The 11,115-nt window shown below is 46.8% G+C and overlaps 1 long non-coding RNA gene across 1 annotated transcript; it reads right to left on the bottom strand.

Annotated features, from left to right (window-relative positions):
• Window positions 1–5,577: 5,577 nt before the first annotated feature.
• LOC119512920 lies at window positions 5,578–10,207 on the bottom strand. The gene is made up of 3 exons (XR_005212482.1): window positions 9,987–10,207; window positions 8,282–8,379; window positions 5,578–5,963 (listed from the first exon to the last, which is right to left on the bottom strand). It is a non-coding gene; the product is annotated as an uncharacterized LOC119512920 (long non-coding RNA).
• Between the last annotated feature and the right edge of the window lie 908 nt (window positions 10,208–11,115).

Consider the following 11,115-nt stretch of genomic DNA (forward strand, 5'->3'; position numbering starts at 1 on the left):
AGAACTTTCATTTCCCTCAAGTCCCCTTGGTTTGCTGTGAACAAGCTTGTCAAGTCAAGAACCTATTTCTCAAAGAAGAGGGCGGCCACAGCCCGTCTCCAGGGGTAGAGAAGGCAGCCTTCGGCACAGGGCAGACGTGGGTGCTGATTTTGGCCTTGCTGCTCGCCAGTTGTGTGACCTCGGGCAAGCCACCTGCCTGGGTCTCATTTTCCTCATCGCTAAGAAGGAGACAATATCTATGCCACAGAGCTAGGGCCATACAACAACCACTACAAGAAGTAAAATGTTATTGTTCTGTTGTTACTGTAATTGTTAGCAAAATCATAATAGCTCTGGAGTCAGAGTAAGTTGGTTTCAAATCCCAGCTCCACAACTATGAGTCTGGGCAAATTAGTTAACCTCTCTGAGCCTCGATTTCCCCATCTGTAAAATGGAGGAAATCTGGTAGGGTTATTATGAAGATTGAATAAAACTACAGTAGGTAAGGCATGTAAGGCACTTAGCATATTGAATGAATAAAGGTTAACTATTATTACCATACTAGTACCACTATACTTCCTCACAAGTCTTAGTCCAGGTTGACCCCAGATCCTGAGCTAAACTTAACCAAACCTGGCAGTATATTAGGGGCCCAGTCCCCCAGCCCACCCCTCCTAAACTGTTCTTACCGCCTTCAGCCTGAGCTGCAATCTTCCCTCTACCGCCGAACATAAGACTCAGGCCCACAAACCACCTGCTGTCTTGGGTTTCTGAATCTATCCTTGGTGAGGCTGAAACGGTCCTGAACCCTGACCTGCCTGCCTCACGTCCTGACCCCTTGCCAAGCATGCACCAGCCCCTTCCCTAGAGCTTGCTGCCTTCTGCCTTTGTCCTCACCTGCTGGCTAAACTCCTGCATCACCTCCTCCTCACCTCTCCAGAGAAAGGACCCTGCCTGGCATCCCCCACTGCCATAACCCAGCCACCGGCTATGCCCCCACGGATGCCGACACAGGCTGGCTCAGACAGGAGGTCACTGTGCCGTCTTGGATTCTGTCATCCCGTGCACCGCCACACCTCTCAGTCCCTCCAGCCCTGGCCCGCACCCTCTGCCTCCTGCTCTGTGACACCTGCTTCCTCAGAGCTGTGGCACTGGAGGGTGGCCGTTACCCCATTTTACCCTCACACAATGCTTGAATTGTCCCATTTGACAGATGAGGAAAGGAGTCCCAGAGGTACTCAGTGGTTTTCCCAACGTCACATAACTAATAACTGCCAGAGAACCTGGCTCCCTGACCTCTAATACAGGGCCCTCTTAGTTTCGCATGCCACAGATCCAAGGCTCAGGAGAGCCAGCTCCCGAATTTTGGACGGCCGTGAATCAAACTTCAAAGGCTTGGCAGGTTCCACTCTTCCTGACCCCCAGGCACTTGGCGTTGGTTGGTGTATGTTTCCAGAGGTACTTTTCTGCACGGAGGGAAAAAGAGGGAACATATTTCTGTTTGACTAATAAACATGTAATCCCAAGAACCCTATGATTTTTTTTTTAAGCCTTCAAACAGCCAAGTGCAGAGACTTGCGCAAGTGGGAGAGACAGGGAAGTATTGAGTGGGTTGGAAACTTCTGAATTTTATTGCATGGGAGCCCTTTAGGATTTAAGTGCTGTTGATATGCTGCCAGGAGGAAGGGAACAGGATTTTCCAAGACTCTCCCCACACTCAGTGGTGCTCTGGGTCTCGGAGGAGCTTGGACTTCTGTGTCTCACCGACAAGAGTCCTGGGTATGCCCAGCAGATGTGATGGAATCAGCCCTGGTGACCTTGAAAGCCACGTTCTACATAATCGGGAGCCTGTACTATGGGAAAGTCTCCAACACATGAGCCCGGAGGAAAAGAAGATGTCTCCACAGTGCCATTGCCATCACCAGTGACCTTGCTGACTTAATTGTTTACATGTTGGTGTCTCCAGTATGTTCCACAGGGTCAGGAATAATGTCTGATCACTGCTGGATCCCTAGCTCCCAGAACAGTGTCTGGCATATAGCAGACACTCAGTAAATATATTTTTGCATGAATGTGTTAAGATTTCAACTCAGGTCTTCCATGTTAGCCACTAGGAAGACAAAGAGTTCTGTGCTCTCGTTGGCCAGTTGCCCAGTGGTCAGAGGTTATTGCTAGGATCAAGTTAGGTGTAGCCAGCAAAGGGGAAGTCAACACCATCTATCCTCCTCATGTCTCCATCCAGTGCTTTTTTTTAATTCAGTTTTATTGAGATATATTCACATACCATACAATCATCCATGGTGTACAATCAACTGTTCACAGTACCATCATGTAGTTGTGGATTCATCACCCCAATCTATTTTTGAACATTTTCCCTATACCAGAAAGAATCAGAATAAGAATACAAAATAAAAATAAAAAGAACACCCAAATCATCCACCCATCCCACCCTATTTTTCATTTAGTTTTTGTCCCCACTTATCTACTCATCCATCCATACACAGGATAAAGGGAGTGCGATCCACAAGGTTTTCACAATCATACTGTCACCCCTTGTAATCTACATTGTTACATAGTCGTCTTCAAGAGTCAAGGCCACTGGGTTGGAGTTTGGTAGTTTCAGGTATTTACTTCTAGCTATTCCAATACAATAAAACCTAAAAAGTATTATCTATATAGAGCGTAAGAATGTCCAACCAGAGTGACCTCTCAACCCCATTTGAAATCTCCCAGTCACTGAAGCTTTATTTTGTTTCATTTCACCTCCCCTTTTTGGTCAAAAAGATGTTCTCAATCCCACGATGCCGGGTCCAGATTCATCCCCGGGAGTCATATCCTGCATTGCCAGGGAGATTTACACCCCTGGGAGTCAGGTCCCACACGGGGGGGGGGGGGGCAGTGAGTTCACCTGCTGCGGTGGCTCAGTTAGAGAGAGAGAGGGCCACATCTGAGCAACAAAGAGGCACTCAGCAGGGAGACTCTTAGGCACAATTATAAGCAGGTTTAGCCTCTCCTTGCAGCAACCAGCTTCATAGGGGTCAGCCCCAAGACAGAAGGCTCAGCATATCAAGCCGTCAGTCACCAGTGTATGTGAGAACATCAGCAACAATCCAGGTGAGGAAGTCCAACACCTCTGCATCCTCCTCCAGCTCCTCAGGGGGGCCCCGAGTATATATTTTTATTCTCCGCCCAAATTACTTTGGGATGTGTTGCCATTCCACTCTAACTTATACAAACCTACCATATCTCACTTCCTATTCAAAGTCCCATGTAATTGTTCCACCCAGTGCTTTTGATGTTTGTTTTTAGTAACAAATACTACAATGAACTTCTTTGCCAAATGGCCCATCTCATTAACTCCACCAAATATCTTTCCTATCCAAATCTGAGATGTAATAATTATCACTATTGGCTATCATTTACTGATTAATCACCATGTGCTAGGTACATATCTCATCATGTTCCTAAAGCAACTCTTAGATATGTACTATTATCCCCATTTTACCGATGAAGAAATTGAGGCTTGGAGAAGCTAAGAAACTTGGTTTAGGTCTTATAGCTGTATAAACACCATGCAAGGTCACAAAATAAGTGAACTGCCTTTTTTTTCTCTTGTGTCAAATTCCTCAAAGAAAGACATCTAGCCCAAATTCTCCTATTAGACCTGGACTGTTTCAGAGATGACTAAGTCACCGAAGTCCTCTCTTCCTGGTGCACTCTCAGAGTCACACCAGAACCACAGAGGTGGGGACCAGCCTTGGCTACCCTTAACTGCCCAAGAATAACGCAGATGGTGGCAACATAATGAAAGGAAATTGTGTTTTCAAACAACTTGTGGCCTTCCTTCTATGGGCCTGCTTCCTCCTCTTTTTACCAGTCTCGGGAAGAAATGTGCATGGGTGAATTAATTTACCGGAGTGTTCTAGAGCTCTGGGCAGCAAGGGGCCACTTCCACGGCCCCTGAGTCAATCAACTTAATGTAATCCTCATCAGGTCACATGCCCATCCCTCCACCTGGGAAAGACCAAGATCCACCCAGAATTCTTACTAATGATATTTTAGAAGGTACCTGGCCTCCTACTGTCCTCTAAGGAGGTGGTTCTCCTGTCAGGGTTAACAAGAAAATGTGTTCTCTCTTGTTAGGTTTGTGGTTTCCTGTAATAGTTTGGCCTGGGCCCTTGTCCCATCCAGCATCTCTCTCTTCCCTTGACCTCGTGAGGCCACCCATTCTGTTCATTCCCAAGGCAATGCCATCCCTGTCCCATGGAGGGAATTGGCCCCTGTGCCTATTTTCTAGAGAAGGGTTTTGTAGGCATCCCAAATTCTACTCTCTCAGAAGAGCCGCCCCACACCATTTCTTAGTGGCTGCCTCAGGGGAGGCCTGTAATAGCACTCGGCTTTCCATCAGGCTTACAGTCCAAAGTCAATCTCTCCTCTGCTCCATTGGCAGTGCCCTCCATTTTGGGTGCCAAGAAAATGGTACTTTAGCTGGGGGGTCAAGCGGAAAGGAAAAGATACATAACTGCAGTTGCAACATGTCATGACGTCAAGGTCTGGAAATTGACGAAGGCATGGACTGGAGAAAGGGGAGGGATGTTTGTTTGGAAACTATCTCACAGAGTCCAAATCAAATAGTCTGTTTTCTCAAGCCCCCTTTTGGTCTCTACCCCTGTCTCTTTATTAATCCTCATCTTTCCTGAAAGCTCTCTCTCTCATCCCAAAGTCCCACTTCTATCAGAGTCTAAGGAATTCTCTGTGATCCTCTAGTGCCTGCAATGCACACATAAACTTTGTTTCACCTGACCTATTTTAAAATGCCAGAGAGAGACCTTCTCTCTGAAGCCTTTCCCAAAAATTGCAGCCACCTCCCATCTCTCTCCTTCCTCACCAGTCTTGGAACTTACTGACAAGACCGTTTGAGCACTCGAGCCTCTCTTCAGCTCAACAGAGACTGTGCTTTCTTGTCTTGACTAGTCTCAGATTGTTTCATGTGAGTATCTTGTCTTCCCAGGAAAAAATAGGAGTTCCTTGGAGTCAAGGACTGGATCATGCAGTTCTTCTGTATGTGACACTGTGTGCTCCTCGTGGTTCTGAATTCCTAGGAGGTATTTAAAAACATTTAGGGAGCTGCTCCAAGCTGAACAGCATTAAAGGGAGGCACACGGCAAAACATGAAGCCACTGGGCGTTCATCAGGAAAATGGTTAGCGACCACCAGTTTCACCCAAGGCGGGTGCCAGAGCAAAACAGGGGACCCCCTAGATCTGTTCCGACAGGTAATCTGACGGAGACCTGGAAGGCTATGGACTGAGTGGCCTGCACATGGAGAGGAAGAAAAGAGAATGATCCATACATCACCTGAATCAAGAGCAAATCATAGGCTGAGCCGGACTGCCAGCAAACAAATGTCCCTAGACCAGGTGCCAGGTGTGAAGGATTTGCTGGGCCTTAGTCCCTTTTAGCACAATTTTACGTCTTCATGAGCATCGGATTTTCAAGGGACACCTGATTTTACCTCAACCATCAACTTTATTAAGACAAAAATTAATCCATCACCTTGCCTAATTAAATAAAAAATAAATCAGAGGAAACCCTGGGAATTTAACAGACAGCCCTAGAGTGGCAGGTCTACTCTTTGGAATGGGAGGAATGTGTCCTCATTCGCCACTGGCATGTTTGAACTACACGAGGACCTTTTTCTGATGGCCTCTCTTGCAGATACTAGCGAGAATGGATTTCCTAGCCATTTTATGAATGAGAGAAAAACTCGAGGACCCCGGAGTTTCCAGTCAGAGGTAAAGGTGGTGTCCCTGGGGTGTCAGTCAGAGCTGGAGGACTTCAGAGCGCCTGCTCAACCGTTCAGTTTTCATTTTTCAGGTCAGGAGCCCAAGGCCCCAGGTGACTGCAGGACTTGCCAAGGTCACACAGCTTGATGACCATGGTCTGGAACTGGGACTTCCGTCTCCTGACACCCAGTTGGGGCTTCTCCAGTGCACCAAGAAGAAAAGAATGTAAAGAATTAAAAAGTGAGGTACAAACTCTGATAAGACTCGACAAGGCTAGTAGGGCACTGTCCTCTGGGAGCTTACTAAGACCTGCAGAAGAGAAGCTCCACAAACCCCTGAAGCAGCTGAGGAGCTCCTGGTTGCCAGAAGCACCAGGAATAGCTCACCCAGTGACATATTCTTCGGCATATGCTAGTGTGGAGTTGTCCAAACTCTTTTCCCTCCAAGGGGATTTGGACTAGTCTGATGGGACATTGGCCTAGAGGCCACAGTGGGGCTGGGGTCCCTCAGTCCAGGGACCAGGGCAAGGCCACAGGACACCCTGCAGAGTCAGATGACAACCTTCCAGCAGCCCCGGCTCCAAATCCACCTGTGCCCCGTCAGAGTCTCCACACCAATCCCCGCGGATCTCCACGTGCACATGCAGAATAAACAAGACTTCCAAAAAGAGATAGGCTTTTGCCTTTTGCCCATTCACGTGTGACAAAACTGGGTTAAAGAGTCAGGCAAAGATGAACGAGCAGAAGGCTCTGCTGCCCTGGCCTGGTCCCAGCCGAGCAGCTGCCACCCAGATGCCTCCACCCAGGGGGTGCAGGGGGTGAGGCAGCACCTCCCTCCTCTGGCTACACTCGCTCCAGATTCTTCCCCACATCTGCAGCAGCTCTCTGCAGAGAGAGAGGTGTTAGTGCCGGCCTATGGATGGAAAGCCACCAAAGCCAGGAGCAAAGAAGTGTCCAAATTGGTAGGGAAAGCTGTTTCAAGTCCAGAAAAATAGCCAGTCTTCTGATTTTTTAAAGAAAGTGACCCTAAAGATAACCCAGAAATTGTATCACTCAGAGCATATACTCAGAGTATATGTGGACTTACAAAAAAGTGTGCATGGGGTGGGAGCTGTATTTACAACCCATATACGGGGGAAGAACCTTTAAAGAATATGAAAGGCAAACAGCAAAAACAAAACAAAGCAAGCAATGCATCCCCTTTAAAAATAGATTTGCAAAATTTACAGAGTCAAAAACTAGAATACAGTTTACCAGGGACAGGCATGGGGTTAGGGAATGGGGAGTTTATGATTCATGGGACAGAGTTTCTATTTGGGGTGATGGAAAAGTTTTAGTAGTGGATGGCGGTGATGGTAGCACAACAATGTGAATTTAATTAACACCGCTGAATTATATATCTGAACATGTTTAAAAGGGGAAATTTTAGGTTGTGTATGTGTTACTAGAATAAAAAATTAAAAAAAATAACCTGTAGGACTGTACAACACAAACCATGAACCTAATGTAAACTATACGCTATAGTTAATAGTATAATTATAATAATATTTTTCATCAGTTGTAACAAAGGTAGCACACTAATGCAAAGTGTTAATAATAGGGCAAACTGAGTGGGGGAGCTATATGGGAACTTTGTAAATTTTTTTGCATTTTTTTTGTAAATCGACAACTTTTCTAATAGTTTTTTGTTTGTTTGTTTGCTTTTACAAAAAGAGACTTGCAAGATATGTAGGTTCACCAAGCTCCTATTGGGACATCATCAAAAACACTTCTCCAAACTGAGCCTGGACTCACTTGACCATCTGTAAATGAGCCTTGTCTATCTGCAAACATACGGGTCTCTGTGAACAAGATGAAATTTGTGATAACCAGCTGTACCTGAGGTTGAACAGCCTCTTGGCCCACATTTGTCAGATGGATTAGCTAATACTGGAAACAAAGCAGAGTGCCAAAACCCACCCCCACCTTTCATGTTCATACCCCTTGCAGACAGATCACCGCACTTTCCCTGCTGTAGGGCAGACAAGTCACAAAAGATACACTCGTGTTTTTGAAGGTGTCTTCCCTGCTTGGAGCAGCTTGATGGCTGCTTGGCTTCCCGTTGACCACTCAGCATTAGCCAGTCCCTGGGGCTTCTCACGGGCCTGGCACCAAGCACTACTCTTACAGGAAAGCAAATGTTCAGGGAGTAGCAAATGGTTCCCTGTAGCTAGTACCAAAGCTACATTTTGCTTTCTACAAGGTGAAATTTTCCTCTCAATATCCAACTACACATCAGTTCCAAGATGTGGCTAGTAAAGCAGGCATGTGCTGTAGAAAAAATGAAAAATTAGAAAATCCAAATCCATGCGTGGGAAACCTGAATATACTGTGTAAACATGGAAACCACATGTATACCTGAACATACAGACAAGAATATTTGCCTTCTCATACTTAAGTACTTGGCAGACACACAACAAAAAGTGAGGGAATGGATGACCTGGTTTGTTTCACGCTGGTCCTCATCATCCTTCCTCACCTTGTACCTGGGTCCCCAGAGGCTGTTCCACCGGCTGCCAAGGTTGAGTGCAGGAGGTTTGTGCCCTATTTCTTGAATGTGAGTTTTCTCTGCTAGAACTTTAATGACAATAATTAATATCCACATCAGTTTAATAAAAAGGGTTAGATTTTCCCCCATATAATCAAAAAGAAACTTGACACCAGAATATAGAAAATCAAAAGAGCTCCAGTAACATAAATGCAATTAGGCAGCCCCACAACATTGGTCGCTTTCCTAACAGCAGAATGCTAGTTATTCTGCAGAAAGAGGCCAAGATGGATAAACCCTCCTTTGCAGCAGTGTTACCATTAGTTTTCATTCATCACGAGAAGGTTACCCACCACCCAAACTTGGGATCTTATTATCCTAATCAGGATAAAAGTCCAGCCCCGACAGACAGCCTCAAGGAATGAGCAGGGCCAGATGAATCACCCAACCTGCCAGGTGAAGGAATCAAAGAAGAGGCCCAGGTGTGGATTTAACTGTAACCCCACAGCCCGGATGAGGACAGAAAGTCCCAGCCCCGGCATGAAACCTGGCAGGCAGCAGGTGAGGAGAACATCAGACCAAGGTCACACTTCCTGCTGCACCAGCCGCAGCCCTCGGGGCCAGCAGATGAAGTAGAGAGCACAGCCCTGCCCTGCCCTTGCGGAAATCGCAGGGCTTCTGGGAAGAGGAGACTAATACTCCTGGAACAATCAGAGAGCACTCGGGGAGGGCCTGTGAGGAAGGGCTGGGCGCAGGGGCCCTGACTGCACCCGCCAGAAATACAGCAAAGGGAGGGCTGGGGGGGCTGGGTTAGCAGAGGAGGCTCGAGAAAGGGGAGCTTGTGGGGGGCAGCTGAGGTCATGCTGTACCAGGAATGGGAGAAGTAAAAAAGGGGGAGAGGAAGGGAGTTGTTTATAAAATGGAGTCACCTCTAAAGAAGTGGTGGGAGATTTTCTGAGCCGTGGGTGAATTATGGTGCCGTGTAACCGTCGGAGGGGCCGCTGCCCTCTGAATTCTCAGTGGTCACCCTGCCCTCGTGTCTGTCTCTCTCCCGACTGGGATTGTGTGTGTTTTGTCCAATTATGAGGCAGAGGACATCATTCTGTAACCACGTGAGACATTTCATGTAACGATGAGAGACTTTGGAGTGCTCAGTCATATAAAAATCACCACTAGTGACAGAGATTCCAAATGGAGCCGAGAGGTCACTCTGGTGGGCACTCTTACGCACAATATAGGTAACTTTTTTTAGGTTTCAGTGAATTGGAATAGCGATTAGTAAATACTTGAAACTATCAAACTACAACCCAGAACCCTTGAATCTTGAAAACGATTATATAAAGATGTAGCTTATGAGGGGTGACAATGGGATTGGGAAAGCCATGTGGACCACACTCCCCTTCATCCAGTGTATGGATGGATGAGTAGAAAAACGGGGACCAAAAAAAAACTTAAGGAAGAATGGGGGGTGGGGTGGGAATTTGGGTATTCTGTTTTTACTCTTGTTTTTTTATTCTTGCTTTCACTTTTTCTGGTACAAAGAAAATGTTAACAAAAATAGATCGGGGTGATGAATGAACAACTATATGATGCTAATGTGAACAACTGATTGTACCCTTTGGATGATTGTATGGTATGTGACTATATCTCAATAAAATTGAAAAAAAAATTACCATTAATAAATCGCGCGACTCACCCCCAGTCCTCACAGGCGAGCAGATCAGGTACGAGAGGGTCGTGATTCATCCTTCCTCACAGCAGAAACCAGCATCCCTGGCGGCGCAGGACACAGACCCTGACTTCTCCGGGGCAGTGGATCAAGGACTTGCCAGAGGGTTTGATGAGTTACTCGGCCCTTCCTCTCCTGAAGACTCAGGCTGACAGTAAAGGGCGCAGTTTGGGAATGGCCGCAACACCTCAGCTCTGCGGAATTCGAGGATGAGGCTACATAGCCAGAATTCATCGCCTCCCTCACCCACCTGCCACAGAACTTCTCTCCCTAAGATTCTTATAGATGCAAAATGTCACATGGACAGACCTTGTAAATCAGGTGTTTATTTCACAGGGAAGACGAGATCCCTGAGGAGCTGAGTGGTCTGCCCAAGGTCACGGAGCTACTGTCTACTAGACGGGGCCCAGGCGTCCTGGCTCTGAGTGAAGACTCCCTCGGCTGTACCTGGCAATTTTAACAACAACAGGGGTCTGCAAGCCATTTCTGGTAAAGGTCCAGAAAGTAAACACTTTAGGTTTTCAAAGTCATACGTGCTCTGTGACAACTACTCCACTCTGCCTTTGTTGCTTGAAGGCAGCCAAAGACACCATGTGGTGTGACTGGGGTTCCAATAAAACTTTATTTACAATAACAGGAGGCTTGCAGGATTTGGCCCACCAGCCAGTCCTTCCAACCTCTGAATAAGAGAATTGATCATTTCTTCATCTACAATGTTCCATGCCAAACACTTGAGAAGCATTCTCTCATTTAGTCCTCACCCATCCTGTGAGATTAGTATTACTCCCTCAGCTCCACAGATGTGGAAACTGAAGCTCAGAACCATCAATCACTGGCCCAAGTTCCAGCAGCCGGTAACTAACTGCAGAGCTGGAAGTCTAGCTTAGTTCTCTCTTAATAACGCAACACTATACCATAGTCCCTCCCATAAGCATAAAGACCCTTGGTTTTGGGTCTTTAGCCAACCTGCCTTGAAAGCTGCTCCTGTCAAAGGCCTACTGAGAGGGTGACCAGCTTTCCCAGCTGCCCTGGCTGAGGGGTTGTCCTGGAGGCAGGACTTTCAGTGCTAAAACCAAGACTGTCCCGGGCAAACCAG

The sequence above is a fragment of the Choloepus didactylus genome, chromosome 17 (genome assembly GCF_015220235.1).
Source record: "Choloepus didactylus isolate mChoDid1 chromosome 17, mChoDid1.pri, whole genome shotgun sequence".
Lineage (NCBI taxonomy): Eukaryota > Metazoa > Chordata > Mammalia > Pilosa > Megalonychidae > Choloepus > Choloepus didactylus.